The 11,172-nt window shown below is 38.8% G+C and overlaps 1 long non-coding RNA gene across 1 annotated transcript; it reads right to left on the bottom strand.

Annotated features, from left to right (window-relative positions):
- Positions 1-3,108: 3,108 nt before the first annotated feature.
- On the bottom strand, positions 3,109-8,735 carry LOC150040274 (uncharacterized). Its single transcript, XR_016534013.1, has 2 exons — positions 8,632-8,735; positions 3,109-5,417 (listed from the first exon to the last, which is right to left on the bottom strand). It is a non-coding gene; the product is annotated as an uncharacterized LOC150040274 (long non-coding RNA).
- Positions 8,736-11,172: the final 2,437 nt, after the last annotated feature.

The raw sequence follows: 11,172 nt of genomic DNA, 5'->3' as shown, positions 1-11,172 counted from the left end.
CGTTCACAGCATTCCTCCACTGAATTCTGGCCTTGTCTACTAAATTGTTCCTAAGAAGAGAGAGTCAATTGAAGAAGAACCTTGTCTTCTGCCTTCGCGGTAGAAATGAGTCTGTCCGCGGAGTTATGTAAGAATCTGCCGAACTTCCGGGCTGGTGATACCGGAAGTGAGGATGGTGAGCTGAGTCACAATCATGGTGACCCCACGCAGAGGAGGCAGGATAGAGTGGAAAGGTTGCTAGAGGAAACCTCCTTCCGGGTCTTCTGCCTTGGAGTTGAAAATGGGTCCTCGACTTCCTTGGTGAGTCAGTGAGCTCTCAGAGACCTCTAACAGCCTTTTCCCTTCTTTGCCTTCTCTCTCCACAGTGGTATGACCACTACTTGGCACATGTACATTACTTCATATTTCTCTCCTGATCGTGGCTTTTCTCTTTCTATCCCTAAAGTCCCACAAGGTAGTACCCGGAGTTTTCTGAAAGTAGTCACTCTTGTACAATGGACAAAGGAACCAGAATCCATTACCCCTTCCCGCTTTGGAAAGCATCAATTTCCACCCCCCCGACATAATATTTATAATTCTCTCTGACCTGATTATGTGTGTCACATCATACTATGTTCTGGTTCTGGTTCATGATCAAAATATACAGTATGGTGAAATTTTCTACCAACTGAGTTAGAATATCAGTAACCTCCACATGAAGATAAATTATTCCTGAGCCAGTTTTAAGGATGACTACTGAAGGAACTCTTTAAGTGAGTCATATTCTGAGATAAATGTCAAATTTGATGTAGAAATTATATGGGATTTGTTTCAATTTTACTTCTAAATATTTAACATTTTCCTATTTTCCTAGAATAAGACCAGAAACTTCACCTCATTCATCCTGCAAAGTCTATGGAGAACTTAGATTTGCAATATTTCTAACATTAACTCCTGAAAAGCACTCTGGTATATATTAAATAGAGAAATAAAAGTATTTTAAGAATATATAGATTGGGCCAGGTGTGTGGCATTGTGATACAGTGATGCCAAAGCATGCACAGCGCCCAGCATCTATTGCTTGAACCCATATACCTAGAGAAAGCCAGAAAGGGTACTTTGATTCAAATTTCAGAACTCTGCCTTAGAGCTGCAATACCCAGCAGCTGAAATCAACATGAGTTAGTATGAAATTTTTAACTTGAGAAAGTTAGTCCTATCTCGTTTTCTGATTACTGAAATGTTTTTGAAGTAGTCATAGTTCTACTAAGAGAATTTTTCTCCCATTGGCTTGACCTCATTCTTTTCTTGCTTAATGAGATTGAAAATATCAGAGGAAATGTGCATAATACCTTCTTTCTTGCACAGACATTAGTGAAACCCAGATTATTTCCGTGGTAAAGGAAATGTAGCTATGATGAAGAGTAGAATAAACATGTTACTCATGTTAAGAGAACACAAAAATTTATATATGATGAAGGCTTCTGTAATGCTCTAGAGTCCCCATAAATATAAAGAAAAGAACAATGGTGATAACTAGAATAATGTGAAATTTTATGAAGTAGATACTCAGAAATGCCAACTCAGTAAACATTTCTCTCACTAAACAGTGGCTGTGGCAAGATGATCTTCACCTTACCAATATTTATTATGTTCAAATCATAGACAAACACCTAATTGCATGGAATTTCAATGAACATCCTTGCCAGGTAGGCAGAACTGTCTTAAGTTCTAACCAAATTTTAATTTCACTGACAATCAGTGATTTGCAAAATTTTTACTAATTTTTTTTATTTTAACTAAATGAAAAGATGAAACACAATGGTAGCTAAGAAAATTTATTGGTATATAGTAAGCCAAAACACCACTTCCAGCTTTTTCAATGTATGTGGTAATGAGGACTTGAGCCCTGGTCTTCGTGTATGCTAGGCTGGCACTCTACAATTAGGTAAACTCTGGCTCCATGAAGCTATTTTTCAGTGTTAGGAAGTACACAGAGGTATATATTAGTTTATTTTCCATAGAAATGAATAATACTATTATTTCATATCCAGTTGAAGAATAATGGGCCTGGTTTTTAGCTTAGTGGTAGAGTGCTTGCCTAGCATGCACGAGGACCCGGGTTCAATTCCTTTGTACCACATACATAGAAAAAAGCCAGAAATGGTGCTGAGGCTCAAGTGGTAGAGCTCTGGCCTTGAGAAAGTCCAAGTACAGTGCTCTGGCCCTGAGTTCATGGCCCAGGACTGGAAAAAAAAAAAGAAATGATTCATCAGGCAAACTTTTCTGCTCTTATTGTGACTTAAAACAATCAGAATATATATATATATATATATATATATATATATATATATATGGAAGCTGAAAGAGTTGAATGGAGTTTTATTTCAAAAATCTACCAATACTCACTAATTTCATTAGAAAATATACTACTCACACAATACTAAATGTAAGCTGGGCTTCAGGGACTCACCACCATAATACTACCTACGCAGGAGCCTAAGATCTGATGATTTGATTTCAGAGAAGTGCACCCACCCAAGTCTTTGAGATTCTTATCTCCAATTTAATGTCAGAAAATTGGAAGGTGTTCTGTGGCTGGGCTTGAGTTGTCAAGCTCATACACAGTGCCCAACGCAGTACTCAAAACCTAGGAATGACCAAATAAAATCCCAATAGGTGTCTCAAATAGTGATTCTTCTTATGTTATCCATACCTCAACAAGGGCCCGGTGGAGAGAGTGACTTTTTCATAATCCTTTGCAAAGGATGGTCTGTACAGCTTATTGTACATGAAAAGTTGTACTGGAAGTTGACAAACAAATTGTTGTGAATAAAGTCACATATTTTGCACTACAAAGTTTGAACTGATATTCTAACTTTGGGTGATTTCATTTGTGCCAGCACAAAGATGGACTTCACAACTGTGACTCACATTTAAGTCTGAATTTTATAGCTGTTCACTTTTAACCTCATTATTTTTACAGTTTTTTCCATAAGCACAATGGCTGTGCTAATATGGTCTATACGCAGTATATTTGGAGGTAGATGTTTTTTATGTTGAAGAATGTACACATTGACTATTGTCGTGACTCCCTCGGCCGGCAAGGAAGGACACGACAAAGATAACTTCTTCTCGAGCAGCAGTTTATTCAGCAAGCTAGTACAGCCATGCTGGGTCGACCCCAACTTCCTCAAACATAGACCTTAAATAGGCTTATTAACCAATCACAATTATTTCCTTAACACTAACATCCAATTAACTACAAGCATGTCTCCAGCACACTCCGGACACACAGCAATATGGCTACATGCATACTTCCGATCACGCATTAAAGGCATGAACAGTCACATCTCTTCCTGGACACTTTTAGATAAACAACTCAGAAAAACAACCACGGAGGCGGATGCCAGCGCCATCTTGTAATGGCGATTGCAATGGCTCTCTACATCTCCCCCTTTTTTCTTTTGGCCAAAATAAAACAAAAGCAGAGTGGAAATCCGGAGGCCGGCCGAACCTTCGGACGTCCCTCTTGCTCTTAAGAAGGTAAGGGATCATGCCTGTCTTAGGTTGGAGAGATGCCTCTTGGTTCTTACCCGTCATCAACATCCAATGCTTAAGTATCGGAGTCTGTCTTAGGTTGATACCAAGATCAATCTCTACACTTACCCGTCCTTGACTACTGATCCAGCATACCCAGCCAAACCTGGGGGGAGAGATTCGATTCCAGAGCAATAAGAGCTTGTTTCACAATATACTTATCACGTCTCCTCTGTGCCTGAAGTTGTCTATACATGATTACAACAAACCAACAAAATAAAACAAAACTCACACATAATATTACAATTAAAGACACAAATCCAGCCCACTCTTTGATCCAATTAAAGGAGTTGGAAATCCAATTTACAAAATCTTCAACTGTAGCAATATTAACACGGGTAGAATTTACAATCATAATTTCATAGCGAAGTTGAGTGGTTAAATTCTCAAAATCCTTGGACCAAGATTCTCTCAACATATTTCCTAATTGTCTGGACAAATTCGCTGCTCGAGAATAATTATAATAGGGTAAAGAAGTAATACACAACCCAGTGCCTATACCCACACAAGACAATTGAGCATAGGAAAACATCAAATCAACTTGTTCCTGAAGTAAGTCCACTCTTTGATTCAATAACATGACACCGTGTGCCAAATGCTGGTTAATCTGTAACTGCGTGTCCATAGTTTGAGATACCGCCTCGGACAGGGTATTCACGGTAGTTGCGGTCTGAACTGTGGTGACTAACGCGGCTGCGCTGGCTGCGGCGGTGGCGAGTAATGAAGAAACCAGGACCACCAAAGCAGTGATTCCAAGATCACGACGAGGTCTCTTCAACCGCACAATTAAATCCTTCTCAGACACTTCTACAGGAACAGGAATAAATGTTGGCAAACGCATAACTACAACAGAATTAAACTCACTAGCATTCCAACACTGACTTAAAAAGCAGGGACAACTAGAACAATTCAATAAAGAATTATTTCCAATACAATTACTTTCAAAAACTAAAAACATAAAGGGGGGCCAAATACATACAGGACTAGCTTTATACTTAGTCTTAAATTTACAATTATCTTCCAAAGTAACATTTAAACTTTCTCCTACTAGGGCAGCTCCTTTCTGTATAACCGAATTACTCACTGTAACGGAGCAGTTACAGTACCAAATTTCTCCCTTTTGAATAAATCCCAAAGCATTTGCTGTGGTACAGGCAAATTGTCCACATAACAGCCAAGCATTAAAAGGATTTTCAGCATCTTCCCGAGTACCTTGAAAATTAAATTTAGACTCATGAATAAAAGTACTATTTCCAGCAGTATGAATTTTAGGAGAAAAGGTAAATCCATATCCTATCGAGGAATATCGCGGGCTTTGACACCCTGTCCATTCCCAGGGCCAATTCAACGGACTAACACATTTCGGATACACTAAGGGAGGAGGAGGGTTCCAAGCTTTATAAGAAAATATAGGGATTCTAGCACTAAATCCTACCACTACAGTTTTGGTCACATTCCCATTCTTAACACTAGGATATTCTGTACTATTAAACTTTCCTACCTTATGCTCTTGTAAGTATAAACAAATATCACTATAAAATTGATTCAGGGTAAAACACAAGGATGAAGATAACATTACAGATAACGAATAATTTCCTTTCTCATAACTATAAGGTAAAAATGGCAATTTCAAGGACCTACTACTGGTAAAAAGGTATGGAAACACTCTGGAGGTATTAGTCACAGGCATTGGAAGTGGGAAGGTCTTCATTACTGCCCATAGTAGGCGAGGCTCCACCAGCGGACAAAGTAGTATTATCAGTAATATCTTCTTTGCGGCCATCTTCTTGCGCTTTTCTCACCAGGCGTTCCGGCACCCAAATGGGATCTTGTGAATTCTGTGGAAACACACAAACAGCTCCTCGTACCCAGGAGAGCACGGGGTCTGGCCCATTCCATCGGCCTGTTAATATATCTTTCCATTTTACCATTCCTTTATATAGTCCCACAATTGGAATAGTATGCCGCTCCACAGCGGAGTGGCCTTGAGTGTCCAAATTTAAAAAATTTATGGTAAAAAGGGCTAAGGAAATTCTTTCTTTTGGTGTCCTATTCTTCCCAATTCCCTCTTTTTGTTTTTGTAAATAAATTTTTAAGGTGCGATGAGCACGTTCCACAATGCCTTGCCCTTGAGGATTATATGGTAATCCATGAGAAATCTGTACTCCCATGGTTTGGCAGAAGGCAAGAAATTGTTTACTAGTATAGGCAGAGCCATTATTAGTTTTTAATAAGTAGGGCATTCCCCAGGAAGCCCAGGCTTCCAAGCAATGAGTAATTACATGATGAGCTGTTTCTCCACCCAAAGGGGTAGCATGAATAATTCCAGAACATGTATCAGTTGATACGTGTAAATATTTTAACTTTCCAAATTCCATAACATGGGTAACATCCATTTGCCAAATTTTTAGTGGAAGTAAACCACGGGGATTAACACCTAATGGCACAACTGGAAGATGGGTAACACATTTTGGGCAATTTAAAATAATTTGTCTGGCTGTCTGTCGAGACAGCTTAAATTGAGATTGTAAGGTGCGAGCATTAACATGAAATTGATGATGAAATTCTTGTGCCTGCATTTCCGGGGTAAGAGTAACAAAGGCCATTTGCATATGTGTACATTTATCCACTACATCATTGCCCAAACTTAAGGGCCCAGGTAAACCAGTGTGAGCACGTATATGCAATGGAAAAAAGGGAGATCTATGAGCGCAAATTAATTCCTGCAACTGAATAAACAAATTACATACAGTGCTATTTTTATTTATGGGTCCTGCAGCTTCTAAAAACTGCAAAGCATTAACTACAAATGCAGAATCAGAAATAAGATTAAAAGGAAAATGACAATTTTTAAAAACAGAAATTACAACCTGCAATTCTATTCTCTGTGCTGATCCAGGCTGAAACTGACATAAAACTGGCTCTTGGCCTTCAACCAAATATGCTCCCATTCCATTCTTGGAACCATCTGTAAAAATATTGATGGCTCCAGGTATAGGTTGTCTGGCAGTAATAGCTGGGAAAATAATAGGGTGTTCCTTAAAAAACTGCAAAATTGGACTTTTTGGATAATGATTATCAATTTTTCCTGTAAATGAACAAATTAAAACAGCCCACTCAGTAAAGGTGGAGCTTAAAACTTGTATTTGCTGACTGTTATATGGAATTATAAGAAAATTGGGCTGAGTGCCAAAATGCTGCACGCTAAATTTTATTCCCAAAATAGCTAGATTGGCAACAGCAGTGCGATAATACTCGATAGATTTTGCAGGAGATATTTTCGGATGAATCCATGCTAAGGGACCATCCTGCCACAACACCCCTGTAGGCTGTTGAGATGAAGCCAAAATAACTAAAGAAATTTCTTTTCCCAACTCTATTCTTTTTTGAAAGGCCAGTTGTAACTTTTCTTCTAAAGTTTCTAAAACTTTTCTTGCTGCAGGGGTTAATTCCCTAGGCGAATCCAAACCTGATGGGCCTTGCAATAACTCATACAAAGGTTGCAACTCCTGATTACTCATAGGCAGGGAGGTTCGAATCCAATTTATATCTCCCAAAAGTTTTTGGAAATCATTCAAGGTCTTTAAATTGTCTTTTCGCAACTGCCAATTTAATGGAATAATTTTTTGGGCTGTTATTCTACTTCCCAAATAATGTACAATATTGTTCTTCTGTACCTTTTCTGGGGCTATAAATAATCCTTTATTTTCCAGACACTTTATTAATAAAATAAAAGCCTCATTCAATACCCTTTGATCTTTGGAAGTCAACAAAATATCATCCATATAGTGTAAACACCGTACTGATGAAAACTTTTCCCGCACAGGAATTAAAGTTGCATGTACATACAATTGACACAAAGTGGGGCTATTGGCCATTCCCTGAGGTAACACAACCCATTCAAATCGCTTATCAGGGCTCTCTTGATTAATGGAGGGCAGGGTAAATGCAAACCTACAAGTATCCTTATTATTTAAAGGAATAGAAAAAAAGCAATTTTTTATATCCAGAACAATTATGGGCCATTCTTGAGGCAAAGTAGAAAGTAAAGGCAGTCCTCGCTGAACAGGCCCCATGATTTGCATTTGACTATTAATTGCTCGCAAATCATGTAATAGTCGCCATTTCCCAGATTTCTTTTTAATAACAAATATAGGAGTATTACAAGGCAACACTGAGGGGCGTACATGTCCTAATTTTAACTGTTCTTTTACTAAATTATGGGCAGCTGCCAATTTCTCGGACGGGAGGGGCTATTGAGGGACCCATACAGGGTCCTTGAAAAACTGGGCATTTCTCCAAGTTCTTCCCTTTTCGACCTTGATTGAGGCAATGGCCCTGGGTCTGCGGGAAACTCTTCAAGGTCAGACTCCGCCAAGTCTCCATCTCTTGGCAGTGGTGGATAGATAGAGGGTATATGCCTTTCACTTTTCACACTACTCTGCCTGGATGCCGTTCTCTCTTCTTTAAATTCCTCCAGCGCTATTTTTCCTTCCACTAGAGCGCCGGAGCAGCGCTCATCGGCCAAACAACTCCTGACTAACCTCCATATAGGTTTCACTCCAGGCCCCAGTCTACTCTTCTCGTCAGCGCTATCTAAATCGTTTCCTAATTTATCCCAAGCTGGCAAGGATAGATTTCCTGAGACTGAAAACCAAGGAGCTACCTCCTCCACATTTGACAAGAACAGTCTCAAAGTACTTTGTTTCACTTTTAAATTCTTAGCACGCAATAATGCGTCCAAGGCTGTAACTAATTGAGATGACTCTGAGGCTCCCATCTTAAAACTGGAGCTTCTCCCCGCTCTTTCTTTATCTAGAGAAAAGAGCAGAAGTAATTGGTCCCCTTTTCCAGGACTTTACTTGGTCCCCCTTACCGGGACTTTAATTGGTCCCCTTTTCCAGGACTTTACTTGGTCCCCCTTACCGGGACTTTACTTGGTCCCCTTTTCCAGGACTTTACTTGGTCCCCCTTACCGGGACTTTAATTGGTCCTGCTCCCCCAGGACTTTACTTGGTCCCCTTACCTGGGACTTTAATTGGTTTCCCTTACCTGGGAAACTTACCGGTGCACCACCTCGAGTTCTGAAGTCTGCTGGAAATGAAGGTCTTGGCGTACGGGCGTCCCCGTACGGGCCACCAGCTGTCGTGACTCCCTCGGCCGGCAAGGAAGGACACGACAAAGATAACTTCTTCTCGAGCAGCAGTTTATTCAGCAAGCTAGTACAGCCATGCTGGGTCGACCCCAACTTCCTCAAACATAGACCTTAAATAGGCTTATTAACCAATCACAATTATTTCCTTAACACTAACATCCAATTAACTACAAGCATGTCTCCAGCACACTCCGGACACACAGCAATATGGCTACATGCATACTTCCTATCACGCATTAAAGGCATGAACAGTCACATCTCTTCCTGGACACTTTTAGATAAACAACTCAGAAAAACAACCACGGAGGCGGATGCCAGCGCCATCTTGTAATGGCGATTGCAATGGCTCTCTACAGACTATTATGTGATTTCTGCGTTCCAGAAGACTCAAAATAGTTTCCATGATGTAGTGTACAAGTGAGCCAAAATAGTACAGAAATTTTGGCCAGGGGAGAAAAGTTAAGCAGTTTCCTTAAGAAGACAGTTTTGAGCACAATCTGTAGTGAATTTGCCTCGAGTTCCAGCTGTGGTGATGATGGCCATCCCCAGAGAAGGGCCACTGGGACAAATCCACAGAATCTCCATGCAATGCTCTTATCTTTATCTATCAGACATATGGCAGATCTCCAAGGCTGGAACATAAATTCATAAAACTTAATTTTAAGACTAATTGGTATTGAGGAGCGTCTGAGGAAAGACGCTAACAGAATATAAAATATATCAAGTGGAATCATTGCAGAGAATGTCCCCAATATCCAAAAGGACAAGCCAATTCAGAAAAAAATATGCCCAAACAGAAAACAGCAAAAGACATCTCACAACCAATTAGAATGCATGCAGGATTATTAGAGATCATGGAAAGGATTCTTATACCTGGTAGTGAGAAGGGGGAAAAAAACTACAAAGAAAAGGAACCAAAAAAACAAAACAAAACAAATCCCTAATTAGAAACCACACAAGAAATAAAAAGCTGTAATTGAATATGCCATGCCCTACCAAACAAGAATGCTGTACCCAGCTAAGCACATATTCACAGCTAAGGGAAGAAGAAAACCTTCTAAAGCAAGAAAATTGAAAAAAACAGTAAATTCTCAAAGGTGTATATATATAAAACACACAAAAATTAATACAATCAATGGAACCATTGGAATTATTAGGACACAACCAATGGAATTATTAGGACAGAATCCATCAAGATCCAGAATATAATAAAGAATAACTTTTCAAATGATTATAGCAACAAATTTGAGAAACTGGAGAAATGGAATAATTTCTAGCAAATATTGATATACCAAAATTAAAGTGAAAATATCTACACCAAGTGAACAGACACTTTTGAAGTAATGAAATTTAAAGGCTAGTAAAAGACCTTTCATGTAACCTCAGGATCTAATAAATTCCCAGCCTAATTGTAAAAGTCTGTCAAACAGAACTCACACAAACAGTCCCCAATCCATTCAATGAATTTGAAACTTTAAATTTTCCATCAATTGCTTTCTCTGAAGGAAGTATAATCCTCACTCCAAGGCCAGAAAAAGACTCATCAAAGAAAGACAAGTGTAGATTCCTTACTTTAATGAACACGAATGCAAAATCAACATCTACAACACATCAACAATTCATACTGTTATCCAATGTGACATTGCTGAGATGCATCACTGGTTCAATTTGCTTATGTCAATTAATATGATTAATGATTTCACCAGAAGGGAAGACAAGAATCATATGGTCACCTCAATTGATGCAACAGTATTTGATGAAATCCAACAAGCCTTTATGATAGTTGCTCCAGATAATTTAGTAATCTATGGAACACCACTCAGTACAATAATAGCTGTACATGTCAAACCTAGAGCTACCATTGTACTTAATGATGAAAGGTCAAACCTTTCTAAAGTCAGGAGTGAAACAAGGATGTCCAATCTCTCTATACATCTTCAATATAGTATTACAATTCCTAGCTAGACCAATAGAGCTAGAAGCAAATAAAAATTGATTGCAAATTGGGAAATGTTCCCTCTTTGTGGAGGAATGAATTCTGTACTAAAAGAGCCTTACCGACTCTATTCCCAAATTATTCAAGCTGATACATAATGTAACATAATGGGATATAAAATTATTCCTCAAAAATCAAATCTTTTACATATATGAACAAGAAGAAGAGAAGGAGAAACCAGGAAATTAAGTACTTTTGCAATCTTTAAAAAAATTACAGATGAACTGCAGAGCTTTTGTAGGGCAAAGGACATAGCTAGTAAACTAATCAGGAAGCATACAGAGTGGGAGAAGATCTTCACCAACCAAACAACGGACAAAAGCCTCATATCTAAAATATACCAACAACTCAAAAAATTGAATCACTCCAAAACTAACCTCCAAAGTAACAACCATCCCATTAAAAAATGGGCCAAAGACTTGAAGAGAGTCTTCTCTGAAGA

Source organism: Megascapheus bottae, chromosome Y, assembly GCF_031878675.1.
Source record: "Megascapheus bottae isolate mThoBot1 chromosome Y, mThoBot2.hap1, whole genome shotgun sequence".
In the NCBI taxonomy this organism is placed as follows: Eukaryota; Metazoa; Chordata; class Mammalia; order Rodentia; family Geomyidae; genus Megascapheus; species Megascapheus bottae.
Note: the sequence above shows the minus strand (reverse complement) of the source record. Positions and strands in the feature narration are given on the sequence as shown.